General features: G+C 35.4%; 1 non-coding gene across 1 annotated transcript; it reads left to right on the forward strand.

Moving 5' to 3' along the window:
* The first annotated feature begins 12,948 nt into the window (after positions 1 to 12,948).
* Trnar-acg (transfer RNA arginine (anticodon ACG)) lies at positions 12,949 to 13,021 on the forward strand. The gene has a single exon. It is a non-coding gene; the product is annotated as a tRNA-Arg (tRNA).
* The last annotated feature ends 2,339 nt before the right edge of the window (positions 13,022 to 15,360 follow it).

Genomic DNA, 15,360 nt, shown 5'->3' on the forward strand with positions numbered 1-15,360 from the left:
CACGAAGAAACCGCATTGACGTGGTTACAGTATCGTGGCTGTAGCGTGACGTAAACAACAGCGCTCGACCGCCGTACACCAGAATAGGGACGCCACACATACGTAATATTCCCACTACTTATCTGTTCCGGTACTGCACTGTTTGAACCACTAAATGTCTAAACACAATGATGATGTATCTGTTGGATCAAGCTAGTAATTTAAAATGAATAATTTTCTTAAAGGCACTTTTGCATCACACTAATATTATAAATGTGAAAGTTTGTTTGTTTGAATGTTTGTCCGTCAATCACTTTGAAACTATTGAACGGATTTTGATGATATTTGGTACACAGACAGAGTATAAGCTGACGGGGGTGATAGGATACTTTTATCCCACGGGAATGTGGGTAAACAAGCTAGCAGGAGCGGGTAGTAAATAGTTTCGTATAATTCAGAACAAACCCCCGTAAATGACACAGAATAGAAAGTTTCAAAAGTGAAGTGCCTTATATTTGGCTTCCGCAATTCATATTATGTGCCTAACAAATTGACAAACAGGAAAGTTTCGCTTATTACCTACGTAATACCTAAATTTATTTACGACCTTTGAATTTAATTTTGCTTGAATAGGTACCTACTTATGTCAGTTAATTATTTTTTTATCGGCCATATTGAGTCATTCACGATTTTACATGACTCGTTTCATTGTGTACTGATAAAAGTCTTGCGTTTACTGAACTTCTTTCATTACAGAAAGAAAATAAGTACTGTAGGTCCTTAAAAACTATAGAAATAACAATTAAACAGATACCAATCAGCAGTAGTACGAGTAATTAAGCATACAATACAACATTAAAATAACTGTCAAGCGACACCAGCACAGCAGGTTAACAAACACACAGTAATTATGACTGTAACTAGCAAAGTGGTTTGACATTGACAGGCTTTGTCTTGCCAGCCCTAGAATACAAATGAGTGCGTTTTACTAGACAGTTGCATTCTTTTGCATGCGTATTTAAAACAGTTGCATTGTGCAGGGTAGGGAGACAATGCTGAGCCGTGAGCTAAGCGCTTTATATTTAGAACGCACGGCTGCCTAGCGCCGCAGTACGAGGCACATTACTGTTTTGAAGCGCATTGTCGCGATTTGTCACATTGACACTTGCGACGTCTCAAGTGTTAATCAATTCTGTGTATGTACTTTATGAACACCTGTATCTGTTTTGCTTGCTTTTTTGGACAGTCATCGCAATCTGTTTACATGTCTTGCGTTGTGATGTATTTACTTTTGGTACCGTATTGGTTTAAGTGATTTATGTAGACAAAAATGGCTTCTTGTCTAGATATGCAGTGTAGGCTGTAGCCTCCTATTTAGAATCATACTCGATGTCGCTATGTATAAAGAGATTAAGATTTTTATCATTTTCATAATGGGAATTTTCGCAATTTTTTTATAGAGAATTTTCTTCAGAATGAAAGGCGTATAGTATTATAACAATTAAAAGAACATTATGCATAGTACTCCACCAAATGCCAGATTGGGGAGTAATTGTATAGTCCTTCAAACCGGTGGCCAAGTGGTCGATTACTTGCAAATTATAACGAGTGCACACTGCTCACCACCTACTTGTAATTCTAGATTGATGCCATTAAAGCAGAAGCATGTAGAACGATTTCTATTTTCTCATTCCAAAGTTCATTAAATAGGCAGTTCGCTTGTAAAAATACTCAGAAAAAAAAGAGCAAAAGTAACCGGTAGATCAATTACAAACGTTTGAAGTACGTTTAACTTCCTCATTAATTACCTGACTCCATAAATGTTCAATTTATAGTTATTTAAATTGCCATTTTATAGGGGACATTACTATCACTGAACTACACGATCAGAGAGTGACGTCAGCATTCAGTATTCACGGAGGAGCGAAACCACGTTGAATAGAATTACAAATTGCATTGAACATTATCGTGAATAGGCTAAAAATAGCGGAGTATGTCAGGGAAGGCAGTGCGGCCGGGCCCGGTACGGTGCATGGGTATTTGATACACAATGCACGAGGTGACTGGGCCGTCACTTCCGCTGCAGCAAGCGCAGTACGAGTACGGACTAGATACAGCTCTGCACTTATGTCGTAACAGAGCCGAAGTGTAACGCAATGCACACATATTGTAGCAGCTATGTTTCATTTTATTTTTCGCTGACATTGTATACATGCCGTAATTGAGACAGCTCCATTAGAAATATTATTATTCTGATAATACGTAAGTCTAGATTTGTTTGGAGTGAGTGGGTCGAAATATAACTGGCACTTCTTTTTCCTCTTCGGAGAAAAACAGGCATGACGTCATATACCAGTATAAAATAAGTCAAATACGTCATAGTATCCTATGCATATTCACTTTTATTAAAGTTTTTCTTGCATTATTCGTACTTCCATATTTTTACTTGACTAAATTCATGAACGGTATGAAGTTATGAAATGAAAACAGAGGGGGTAAATACCGTGACCCAAGGGAAATATGCGCAGTGTTGCCCTTTACACCCTTTGAATATTTAAACTCTCCACTGTTTTCACTCACGGCTGGCCCAGGGGACTGACGAGCATTACTGCTTCGTTGCAACTCTTGGAACTATTCTTATGTTCACTGAGACTTTCTGACTGTATAATTGAAGATGGAGTTAATAGACAGACTATTACTTATTTCTTTATTTATTGATATTTTAAAAGTACCTTATTTATGGTTTAATTCGAATAAATGATTTGACTTTAAACTCAATTACAAAATATACAACATAAAACTTAGCTGCTAAAAACATGCAAAATATTACCGTTTTTCATTTCATTCTTACCTACGATTTCATTCAATCGTGTAATATTGAGTGTATGTGTAAGAATTTTAATCGTTTCCGGAGTTTATCTGTACTGACGAAGTGAATTACTACAATTCCGTTGATTACGCGCCGTTATTTTTGTAAAATTGTTTTCGTCACCTTGAACGATATTGATCTACTTTGCACCGAAACGATGACGGAGTATACCTAAAGGTAACACTTGAAATATTTTCAAAGAATTACAAAATATTTTTAATGAAGAGACCAGATTGGCGATATATTAAAGAAGGGCAAAACTAAAAGTACCTTTAACCGACGAGCTTGCATGAAAAGACTGATGACTGTTACTGAAGAAAGAGGTATGTAAGTGTTCTAGCAATTTGCAGTCCATTGTCTGTGCCTACCCCCATGAGAGACAGGCATGAAGTTATGTATGTATGTTTTTAATGAATCCTGGTATACAGAACCCCTAAATATCCGCGAAAACGCTAAACCAACGCTCCATAATAAAAAAGTAAAATACGAAAATAAAAACTTTTTACATAATTCATAGTTCTGCCAGATGTTGTTTGATAGTGACCATTTTTAAATATGTTAAGAAGCATCCTAAACTCACGGGCCTCTGTTAAAATTTAAATGTTTCATGTAAAATGTATGAGTTTTCACAAAAATATGTTGTTCCTTGCCTTACTATGGTTTTAATGTATGGTAATACATAACTGCCTATTACCTAAGGTGAATGTGCTATCTATTGTCACCTGTATTTTTTTCTTTCTATCATGGACTTATCTTTCCTCTACATATATTATGTATAATGTCGAATTGTACATGTTAGTACTACGTAGGTAAAATGTCACGTACATTTTCACATGGTTCTGTTTCCTAGCCATCATTTTCGAATAGCTTAAATATATTTGCTTATATTTTATGCTTTAGACAAGATATCTACCATAATGTATGCACAATTATGTCTAACATCCACATAGAAAAATCATATTACTAGTGTACACGTTTTAAATACTATCTAGTGCGTTTCGTTCAAAATGGTCTTTACCGCCGTGCACAGTCATTTATAATTAATAGTTACTTAACATAATTCTTAGCAATTGTTTTTAATACAAAATTATTACTAAGGATTTGTTTAAGAAATCATTAAATGTTTCTGAGTGAGCCAGCTAGAGGTTTACTCCAAAAGTGATTGTATTTTGAGGTATTCGTCAGTTTATTTTCAATTATGGAATGAATAATATATGACGTCGGGTGTTCGTGAAAGGTTAACGAGTCGACTTGCCCTCGTCGGCTGCTTACCGGTACGATATGAATATTTCGTGTGGGGTATTTGCTCCGTTCCGTAGGTGCACTTTCTTTGCTTTGCTCACAAAATAAAAGTTTACTCACTATATTTCGTAGAACTATATCTGTAAAGTATCATAATAATATTGAAGACCTTTAGATGAATAATAAACTTCATTGTTATGTATGTTACTTATGCTTAAAATGTTTTTTTTTAACATAAGTTGATAGTGGTATTTTAATTTTGTACATAACAATATTAATCCTATGCCTACCTACAAGATTTCAGTACACGCCCAGTTGTTTTTTGAGCAGAACATACCTACTAATCAATTTGTTTTTTTATTAATTAATATTCTATAATTATTTATCGAAGGAATTATAATCATTATAATCCTTTAATCATACTAATATGTGTTTGTATTTGAATAATGATGTGTTATTTACGTATAGGTAAATAAACATTGATGGAATAAAAACGTGGATGAGCTATTTCTTTTCTAGACTTTGCTGGAGCGAAAGGTGTCGTCGAGTTATGTTATGTGTATAATATTAGTTTACAAATATAATATTTGTCATTTACCACACGAAAAAGCCATACATGAAATATAGTTTGCTATAAAATATGAAATTGTGCTTCACGAAAAGTATTTATATATTCGTGTATTGTTTTTAACAGCTTTTCTACACGTTTTCAACAGTAAATTCATTCCTATAAAGGAAAATATTACCAAGATAGTCGGCACAAATACAAAGTACGAGGATTTAAACCTCGAAAAGGCAGTATCGTTAAAAATAAACATTCTTACGAATCCATAAGACATATAATTTCTGGTTGTGGTCGTTTGGCTAATGGTGAATATTTGCATAGACATAATCAGGTGGCCAAGATTATCCACCAGCAACTTGCTTTGCACTATCAACTTGTTGAGTTTGAGGTTCCATACTACAAGTATGTGCCCGATCCAGTTCTCGAAAACGGCCATATCACGTTGTACTGGGATCGATCTATCATCACTGACAGGACTATTGTAGCCAATAAACCTGATATAGTGGTGATAGATCGGCAAGCGCGCCGCGCGATGATAGTCGATATCACCATTCCTCATGACGAGAACCTCGTGAAAGCTGAAAAAGATAAACAAATAAAATATCTTGACTTGGCTCACGAGGTTGTCGACATGTGGAGTGTGGATTCGGCTATCATTGTGCCGATAGTCGTGTCGGCCAACGGATTAATACCCAACAGCCTCGACAATCACCTTAGGAGGCTGGGGTTGGGCGGATGGATCAAGGGCCTGATGCAGAAGGCAGTACTCCTCGAAACGGCACGTATTGTGAGGAGGTTTCTGTCTCTGGAGCCCTAACCACCGGTAGCTTGGACCATGTTCCCGCTACTGGTCGGCTCCTACTTTTATATTTTTAAATATTATTTTATATTGTATGTTTTAAATATTATTTAAAAATGTAAATTTAGAGAATTTTAAATAAATATGGAGAATAATAACATTCTTAACAAATATTTAGCACTTACAACACCTGTACCAATAACTTTTAATTGCTAAAGAATCTTGGAAACGTGTAAATGTACACATATAAATACACTAAAAGAACGTTTCAACGAACAAATCTCATCAGCATTCATTGCAAGCGATCTTAGTTAAGAGTCTCGCGTCTTATCTTCGGGATATTTGAAGTGGGTTTATAATTTGAACCAGTAAATTTGAGGCACGTAGACACGTTAATCGTAACTGTCACGTTCAGTGCATCAAGTGCGAAGTCGGTTCAAACACCTGTACACTCTGATAAACGTTATCTTGTTATCGGATGCGGACTTTGCCAGTTTGCCGAAGTATTCTTACTAAGACATTACATTAATTTATTCAAAAAGTATTGTGATATACATAATATAAACACTAGAAGTAAAAACAAATATATTGTTCCCACTACTAGACTTAAGAAAATAAGTGGTTCGTTCAGATGTCAATGCATACGCTTTTACAATAAAATTCCCAGCGATATTCAAAGTTTGAGCCTGAATAAATTTAAAAATGTTATTAAAGAAAAACTGTATAGTAAAGCTTTTTATAAAATTAAAGACTACTTAGATGATAGTCAGGCTTGGGAGTGAGCCGCTATAATGTCCACACAGGTCATGTTGACATGTTTGTAACACAAGTTACATTTTTATACAATTTGACATGATATACATTAATATCATTCGATATTTTTTTGTTTTCACATATTATTTTTAAAATTGTTAGTTTGAGGACCGTGCGAGAGTTTGCCTAGTCATTTCACTTTTAGTTAATTATATTCTGACAGTGTGAGCATTTGTGTGGCCTACCCAAATGTTCTTTTGGTAGGTATTGTTCGTCGGATCATTCAGCAACAGCCGTCAGCTGAGCTCATTGTAAACTGACACATGCGTGCTGCCATCTGAACAGGTCCGCTCAAACTGCTGTGGTTCTTTCCTCAAAAGACCACTACAGAATAAACTTGCACGGTTCTCCGACATCTTTAATTGATTTTGTCTGGACTTTAAAAGAGACTATGACCTCTGAGTTTGTTTCGGCATTTCTTCTCAGAGTAGTCGGATAGGAAATGCCGGCCTCATCTAGCTATTTGAAATATTGACGTGTAAAAGTGTTATTTTATAATCTATTTACAGAAATAAATATCATTTATCATTTATCATTTATCATTTAAGTGCTGTGATACGGAGAGATAACATTTAATTTTACGCCAATCGTTACATCGCAGACTTTATTGAACTCGTTAGCTACTTACAAGTACCTAATGTAGGTATCGAGGAATTAATTTTATGGTGGTGCGTTTTTCAATGTTAAAATTTAATTACGATTATTTATGTATGAGATGAAGAGGTTTTATTAATACAGATTTCTCATTTAAATGGCTTATAGCAAATTGTTATGGACTAATAGGGATCATTCTTTCCCTTTTCCTTAAGTTGTGGTGTGTTGGTATAAACTCAAGTATTGTTTTACCCACAATTGTTTCAGTTGGTCATTAGTGGTCATCAATAGTTACCAGTTAACTATTACATATATGTAGATAGGTAGGTTTAATCCATGGAATATTGTGATATGTAGTTTCATAGTGGTCTAAAACTAGCTTGATATTTCGAGTCAGAAGTAGTCAGAACTTTATCACTAAGTAAATGTACAGAACATAATGTATAGTCGTTGGTAGACGAAGTTATGAGCAGTGTTACCGTGTTACCTATGCCAACACGTGTGGTGGAACACCTGCTGTATCGCCACCTCGACTGAACATTAAATAAAATAATAACAAACTTATCCTCAGGAAAATTTACAGCACTTACAAATCGAGTTAAATAAACTATAAAACTTACAAACTGCACACGTATATAGAAAAGTCACGTGTTTCAAAAATAATATGTTTAGTATGTTGAAGGTACTTATATTATTTATTATTTAGTCAAGTTTATGACTAGGTTTAGTGAAATTTATTATTATTATGCAATGGTGATTGAACTGAAGAGACCTAATAAGGCGTTCCCTTGATGTCCTGGCTGACGATATGCATGGAAACGGCCTCACTATAAAGGATGCGCAAGACCGCACGAAGTGGACCCCGGGCCCAGAAAGGGAGCAACCGGGATAACGCTAAGATGATCATGACGATGAATGCCGATTGCGCTAGTTCCTAAGCCGTCTTATCATTTTTTCATTGACAAAGACTAACCCGACTAACTTAGTGATTATGTACTAATTTTGTACATAATCACTAAGTTAGTGTAGTTTTGATTTCAAACCGAAATTTCATCATCATCATCATATTATCAGCCACAAGACGTCCACTGCTGAACATAGGCAGGCCAGTTGGAAGCGACCTGCATCCAGTAGCTTCCAATAGCACTTACTGAAATTAGAAATAGAAGAAAGATATTAGATTACGAGTAGTTACCAAGTTTGAATAACTTTTTTATCTGTATCTTCGATCTAAGTCACAAATAAAGTTAGTAGGCACTACGTACTTACGTCTGGTTGTCTTTAGGGCGTGCTAAGTTTTTCCGTGATAAGATATAAGAGAATGAATATGTATATCCCGTTATTTCTAGAAGTTTCTTGTCATTTCTGTTGTTTAAGAAAAACAAACACATAAAATCGCGTAGGTATGTGAAGTGCTTATCTTCTTGTCTAAGTTGTAACGTTCAAGTGAGGAAAATTACTTGATTCTATGTATGTGCTATATTCCATATTCATATTCTGTAGGCATGGTTAAACATGGCTGCTGGCAATACATTTGTGGTTTCAGTAAGTGTCACAATGGTACAGTCATTTATTGATAGCAATTTAATAATTGCTTTCAATGTAAGTCCAAAAGAACCCGGGTTTTCCCTTTGATGTTTCCTAATCATAAAGATACCTACCTGTACTTTTTGTTTAAAACGGAAATGTTTGTGTGTATCTCAATACTTATCTCCTTACAAAAAACAGTCACGAGTGTTATGTTACAGTTTTATAGTAGGTACACGTGATCAGCTTTAACTCTGCCTGTCGGCGCGGCGTTTACAGCTCGACCGCTGGGAAAAGGCGTGCTGCTAATAACGGCTCTGGTATGCCACCTCGAGGTCGATCAAATTGATGAGCCGCTTTGACATTGATGTATAAAGTGGACAATCAAGTTCTTTGTTCCTCCGACGTGTAGGACGTAAATTTTACGCAGTAAATCAACATTGTGCAAGTTGTTTGGCCATTACGACGCACACTCGCTCTTACAGAGTATTGTTCGGCCACAGATTGCGTGTGTAAACTTATGTAGCCGACCGTATCGTCGGCTAACAACGGCTTATTGTTATGGTTAGCATAACCGCGTTGCCTAGTTACGCCTCTTGTTGCAATAATTCGCGGTTCGTGCGGTATTTTGCTTGCAACAAACAATTTTGTTGATGCGATAGCTAAGACCGTTATGTTCCTGTAAATAAGAGTCGTTATCGATAGTACAGTTACTTACATAACCTTGTAATCACGAATACCTAAACAATTTGACGCGACAAGCAGTCTTTGTGTTGACTTGTTTACACCGCTAGGCACACTGCAGGAATTTTGTTCGAATGGTCATATAACACCGACCAGTCAATAAATATTAAGGACACAATTTAAAGTCAGTTTTATTATCACCTTTGTTTTGTGCAATCATATTTGAATCGATGTTACAGATATTGAATATCAGCAAAAAGTATATCGCGGCATGTAACACAGTACATAGACATATCGCTTACTTATTGTTTTCAATACCATTAATAATAGTTATTTACGTCCGTCCGCCATTCATGTGATCGAAAGAGGTTGAATCATCAATATATCTGGCTATCTATTTGATAAAATCATATATTCATTGAGAGAATGATTTCACTGACTGAAATCGCAAGGCCTAAGTGGAATCATTCATCATGAATTGTTACACAACAGTTTCTTTAAAAATGTAGCTGATAACTGAAAATGTTTTTCCGAAAACTTGTGGTTAGGAAAATTCTTTCAAGCGAGATATAGCAACAATATTCCACTTTTTGTGGTCAGCTATATGTATAGGGTCTTAGTTTGAGGTGGCCTACATTCGTTTTGATAATACCTATGTATAAGCAAATTTTTTTCGACTATCTTATTTACTTCTACAATTTGGTGCTATTATGCCATCATTGTTGGTAATAATATCGAAGACGTTTGGTCTCTTATCAGTCGATTTGAATTATTAGAGTAGGTAAACGCTTCAACTTATTACCTTAAAGCCGTTTTGTGATTCATTTTTCACCTTTTTGAACTTAAGAGCCGTAGTGAACACCTTTCTAGTCATTCTATTAAAATAATTACTTGATGAACTCCTCCTGAAAATGAAATAATTATGAGTATTATGTTACATATTATATTTAAGAGTGACAATCAGCAATGACCACGTGTAATAAACAAATCAAATAAGTAAATAAGAATAAATAATGCGCAGTTAGAATAAATAACAGTTTGAATAATAAGTGTAGGAATTCGTGTACATGAAATAGTAGGTACATCAGTACGTTACGGTGCTTCGACGTGATTAAGTGTGTTATCAGCGATGTTATCAGCGCGGTGCGAGTACACCAGACAAGTGCAAACACCTGCCCACCCACCTGTCATAGACTATCACTGATACTGATATATCAGATTAACTCGCCTACTAATATTAATGACTTTATTCCATATCTTATGATACTATTTCCGCGTCCATTTTTATCGTAATTCTCTATTTTATTGACAACTTTTAATCAGCTCTATTATAATTGGAACGTAGTACTGTAAAACTAGGTTTTGGTTTTATTATTTCTTGCTTAAGTTTCGTAACGCAATTTATGTTTCATTCAGTGTAATCACGGAAATATTAAAAACTTATTTTATTATAGGTATCTATGGGTGTAATTATGTAGTGTATTGTTGATTTGTTTTAGATTATGATTATGCTTTGATGTTGTATTTAAAATTTTATGTTAAGTTTATGTGACTAATCTAAATTATATTGATGAGAAATCTACTATTGAAGTTTTTATTAAGTTTGGAGTTTTTCTGAAGTTTACCGATTAAGATAGGTGAAGATTGCACTATAATCTTAAGTTCTTAAGTGAGTATATGAAGTTAAATTTTATATTAAACCCTTCAAATATACAAGTATAAAATACTTCTAAAACACTTAAAGAGTCAAAGAGACAAGACTATGACTTCATAGTCAGACGTGTGAATGATAACTTTATCACTCACATCATTCACATGTCTTTTTGTTTCAAAATACTCGTAAATGAAATACTCAGTCAACAACACAGTACTGTTTGTGCGCAATACATAATCAAGTATCGTTTGTTATCGGAGCCTCAGTTAGGCTTCGCACGGTAGATTCCCGCCGGTAATGCGTGTAACGACATTTACCACGGCTTCGTACAGCTGCGAACCAATCAACAATCCGCTGTAACTCAGAAAACTCTATAAGCAAACGTTTTCTATTACGTTACTGGTTTGTTTGTGAAATTTTGTTATGTGACTTAAGGTTACCTATTTCTAAACTTGATGCCTTGAAACTTAAGTATACTAATTATGTTTATCACGTTAGTAGAGTAAGTACTTAGAGAGTAAAGTCTTTATCAGCGTTTAAAAATAAAACGACTAACTACAAGTAAAATAACCGCATGAAACTGGTTTGTAAATACCTTGAGTAAATATTGTTTCCTCTTAATGTTGTCATGGGTTGTACTGAAGACAATACACGTGCACAGTACGAAGGTCACCGTCATGAGCGCAGGCGCACCTGCGTGAATAATTGCCACTCTGCTATCGGTGTGATAGCGCGTCGCCTGAAAAACCCGTTAACCGTACCGAGCTTTCGCGATAACTATAGGCTTGTTGTTCACGAAAACTGGAGATATCTGTGGTCTTTCTTTGTTTTATTGGATAGGGTCACAAATGAGTAGATGGATCACCTAATTGTAAGCAATGAATGCTCGCCAGATATAAACAACACTAGAGTTGAGTAAGTTACCGGCCTTTATGTCGAAGCGTAGCTCTTCCGCGTGAAAAAAACTAAAGAAAACTAGCGTTTATAAGTAGACATTTATACTGAACTGTCGTCTGTGACAGCCCTAATAACGTTGGACGAATAATTAGACGTCCCAATTACTGTCACTTTGATTTTCGTCGGAAAGTCATCGTTCCAAATTGACGTGTAGAGTTGTTTGTTTACTTTTATTTTTGACATTCAGTGTCTTGGTTTTGTTAATGAAGTATTCTTCAACATTGGACAATCTGTGCAAATACCTAGTTACCCAATGACTGTATGCTGTGTGGTGACTGCGATGGTATTTGTACCTGCTTCTAGCCAAACGTGGACATTATGAAAAATGTTCTAACATAGAGTAATTAGGCTAGAGATGGTGAACCATTGGCACCTGTGCCGTTACTTACCAAAAAGTATAAGTACGAAAAAATATATATTATTTTGATGGCATATTTAGCACTAAAAACATTTCTTTAAATAATTCATACGTTGTTACGTAAAGGTTCGCCATCTCTGGAATAGGCCCATAGTCTGGCAGTGGACTTCATGTCCTGTTGATGATAAACATTTCAAATGATACCTCTACCTGCCATATGGTAGACGAATGAATCTCTCACAAAAAGGATCCTATGGTTTTTCCTCTTTAAAACATATTTATCCACATAAAAAGCATCTTTATAACATTAACACCAACCAGTATTATGGATAGCCTAAGCATTTATACAAGAGTCCTCTAGGCTACACTATAAAATGGCGTTTAAACGGCTATTAGTTAAATGTCGTCCCACGCTAGACGTCTAGTTAGGGCATTTCCTTAGATCGGTCTGTTATTTAGCTAACAACCTGTCACGGAGCAGCCCTGATCTTTGACCTCTGCCCACACTGGTAAAGCGTTGGACGTGACGGCAAATATCGCCTATTTATTATGTACCTAGCTGTACATACAAGTGTGTGGTGACTGGACAAATAGTATGGAACTGTCAACATAATAATAATTTTATTTTTAGTGTGTATGTTTTCACATATAAAAACCTAAGGGGCTCAAAGTCAAGAGAATTATTTCAATTAGACCACAAATACACTTTTGAAAGTCAATATGAAAAATAAATATTTGTGACCGTTCATGAAGCTAGGCATACATTTTGCGTAGTATGGAGACGGGATAGTAATAAGAAATGTAATTATTTTGAGTATTACCGTTACCATTTTCAATATAATATAGGAACTCTAGGAACACTGAGTCTATCGTGACGTAATACTCTATTTCGACACACCTCTCAACTGGCCCTGTGGCGCAATGGATAACGCGTCTGACTACGGATCAGAAGATTCCAGGTTCGAATCCTGGCAGGGTCGCGGCATATTTTTGTTCAATGTTTTGTTGGTTTACCTTATTTTAGTAATTAGTCGCAACGATCGTGTGACGGCATCGAGGTAATGTTTGCGAACAAACGCTCACGAAACCAATTATGTATTGTGTTTTCTATGTACCGTATTCAACTTACTGCTATCGCATCACGGTACAAATTGCTTTGTTAATAACGTAGACGCGTCGCTATTGGAATTTAAACTCTTACTACTGGTCATAGAGTTTGTTTTCGCTTGTTCGATGTTTGTTGTTGAAGTTCACGTACATTATGTACGCAGCTGACCAAATATTGTAGTTGCGATAATTGGTCGTGATGCAATCGCGTGATCTCGCCGGATCCGACGTGAAATGAAACCTTTTCTCGAAGCGCTTCGTCGTATTTTTGAACCTTCATAACTTGAGTTTGGGTTATAAGATAAACAAAATTTCAGGATATAATGTCAGTGGTAGACTTAATAAACCTCTAAAGTTTCAATTGCATAGCTCTTATACTTTAGATTTTATTGATATCTAAAATACCCCGATTTCGTCACTCTACTCACTCACTGATGATCAACAAAATTCTTAAGGTACTTCCTGAAGTCCTAGAAAACTGAAATTTGGTATGTAAGCTAGTATTAGTACCCAAACAACAAAAAAATCCTAAAACTTGGAACTTTTACCCCCCAACCCCTTAAACTAGGGGGTGAAAGTTTGTTCGAGACTTCCGCAATGACGCTAGAGTCTGAATGCGATAAAAATCTGAAATAGGGAAACTTAATTCCCTATTTCCTGCTTGAGATCTGAAAATTATATACAAGTACATAGAACACAAACTTTTTCAAATCAAAAATTATCCTACCCATAAGTACTTAATATGAATAATATTACTACACTTCACTTCGGTAAGTGTTTATTAATCAACCTATACTTTTGAACATAAGCATCGTAAGTATAGTATGCGCCAACGCCCACCGCCTTTCCCCGCGCAGTAGCTAAAAATAATCGGCCCGTTATGCAACGCGGGCAGACGCGCGAGGGCAGACGTTTTGACGGTTGTTCGTTGAATGAAAAGTTTTTGGAATATTTCGGTGATTTAAAAGTTTGCTATCGCGGAGAAAAAAACCATTTGCCTAATATTTAATTGTTAGTAGTTTAGTAGGTAAAGGTTTAGATACTAGTGAATTTTCATTGATAAAAAGTATTAGGATTACGTTTTCAATTTATATAAATTTAGTAGTTTAGTAGGTGAATTTGTCGCTCATTTTATCTTTCTATCATAAGCAATCCTACAAAAAGAAATGAAAGTACAAAAACATTTCATTTGAATGTTGCCAATACGGACCATATAGCTCGCACTGTCAAAAAGTAATCAGATCCCGTGTGAGCCAAGTTTCTAACCCTATACTTTTGAACTGGCGAGTTGGCCGCACGGAAAGAGTTTAGAAGATTGAATAGATTTTTAAGCTCAAGCCCATATGACGAATAGCAAAAAGTCCGTGCGGCCGACTCGCCAGTTCAAAAGTATAGGGTTAGAAACTTGGCTCTACACGGGATCTGATTACTTTTTGACAAGCTATATGGTCTCGTCTTGGCAACATTCAACATGAAATGTTTTTGTGGGATGAAACTTTTTAGAAAAGTGTAAGTGACATTTAGGTATACTTTTATGTTTTAGACACTGAATACCGTTTAGTATTCTAGTCTACTTATTTTGAAATGTAATCCTTCATTAAGGTTTTCTTTTCCCAGTCATTGTGATAATAATCGGTCTGCCAATTTATTTTATTGTGGTTAAATTAATTACAAAATTATAATTCGGAATTTTTTTAGGTCGTCCCTTCAGTTTATAATATACATTTGAGCTTTATTTATGTAAGGCAACTATATTCTGTATGAAACCATCTATATGACTCCTATTTTTCATGTATCTTACACATAAACTAATATCCAAAGTCAAAGAATGAATATTTATTTAATAGGAATAATAAATAGTGGCGTAGGCGTTTCGTAGCCCGCTACGAAAATTAGGGAGCGTTCGTAGCACTTCAATTAGGAGTCCCATTGAATTTCATTTATCCATTATCTAATTAGTTTTTGCTTTCGTTTTTTAATACGTGTAAGTAATTGATATAGGTATATATAACATCAAGTCTTTTAATCCTCGAAATGGTAGAAAAAGATGCACATTCAATGTAACACCTACTTTTCTCCAGTTTCCTTATGAGTCAGAGGAAGTAGGTAATAAAGATATTTGTAACCATTGAACATAAATCCAGATCATGTGCGATCGACAAAACTCAATAATATTTTACCCGACTCGGGAATCGAACCCAATAAGTGTCAA

Source organism: Spodoptera frugiperda, chromosome 4 (genome assembly GCF_023101765.2).
Source record: "Spodoptera frugiperda isolate SF20-4 chromosome 4, AGI-APGP_CSIRO_Sfru_2.0, whole genome shotgun sequence".
In the NCBI taxonomy this organism is placed as follows: Eukaryota; Metazoa; Arthropoda; class Insecta; order Lepidoptera; family Noctuidae; genus Spodoptera; species Spodoptera frugiperda.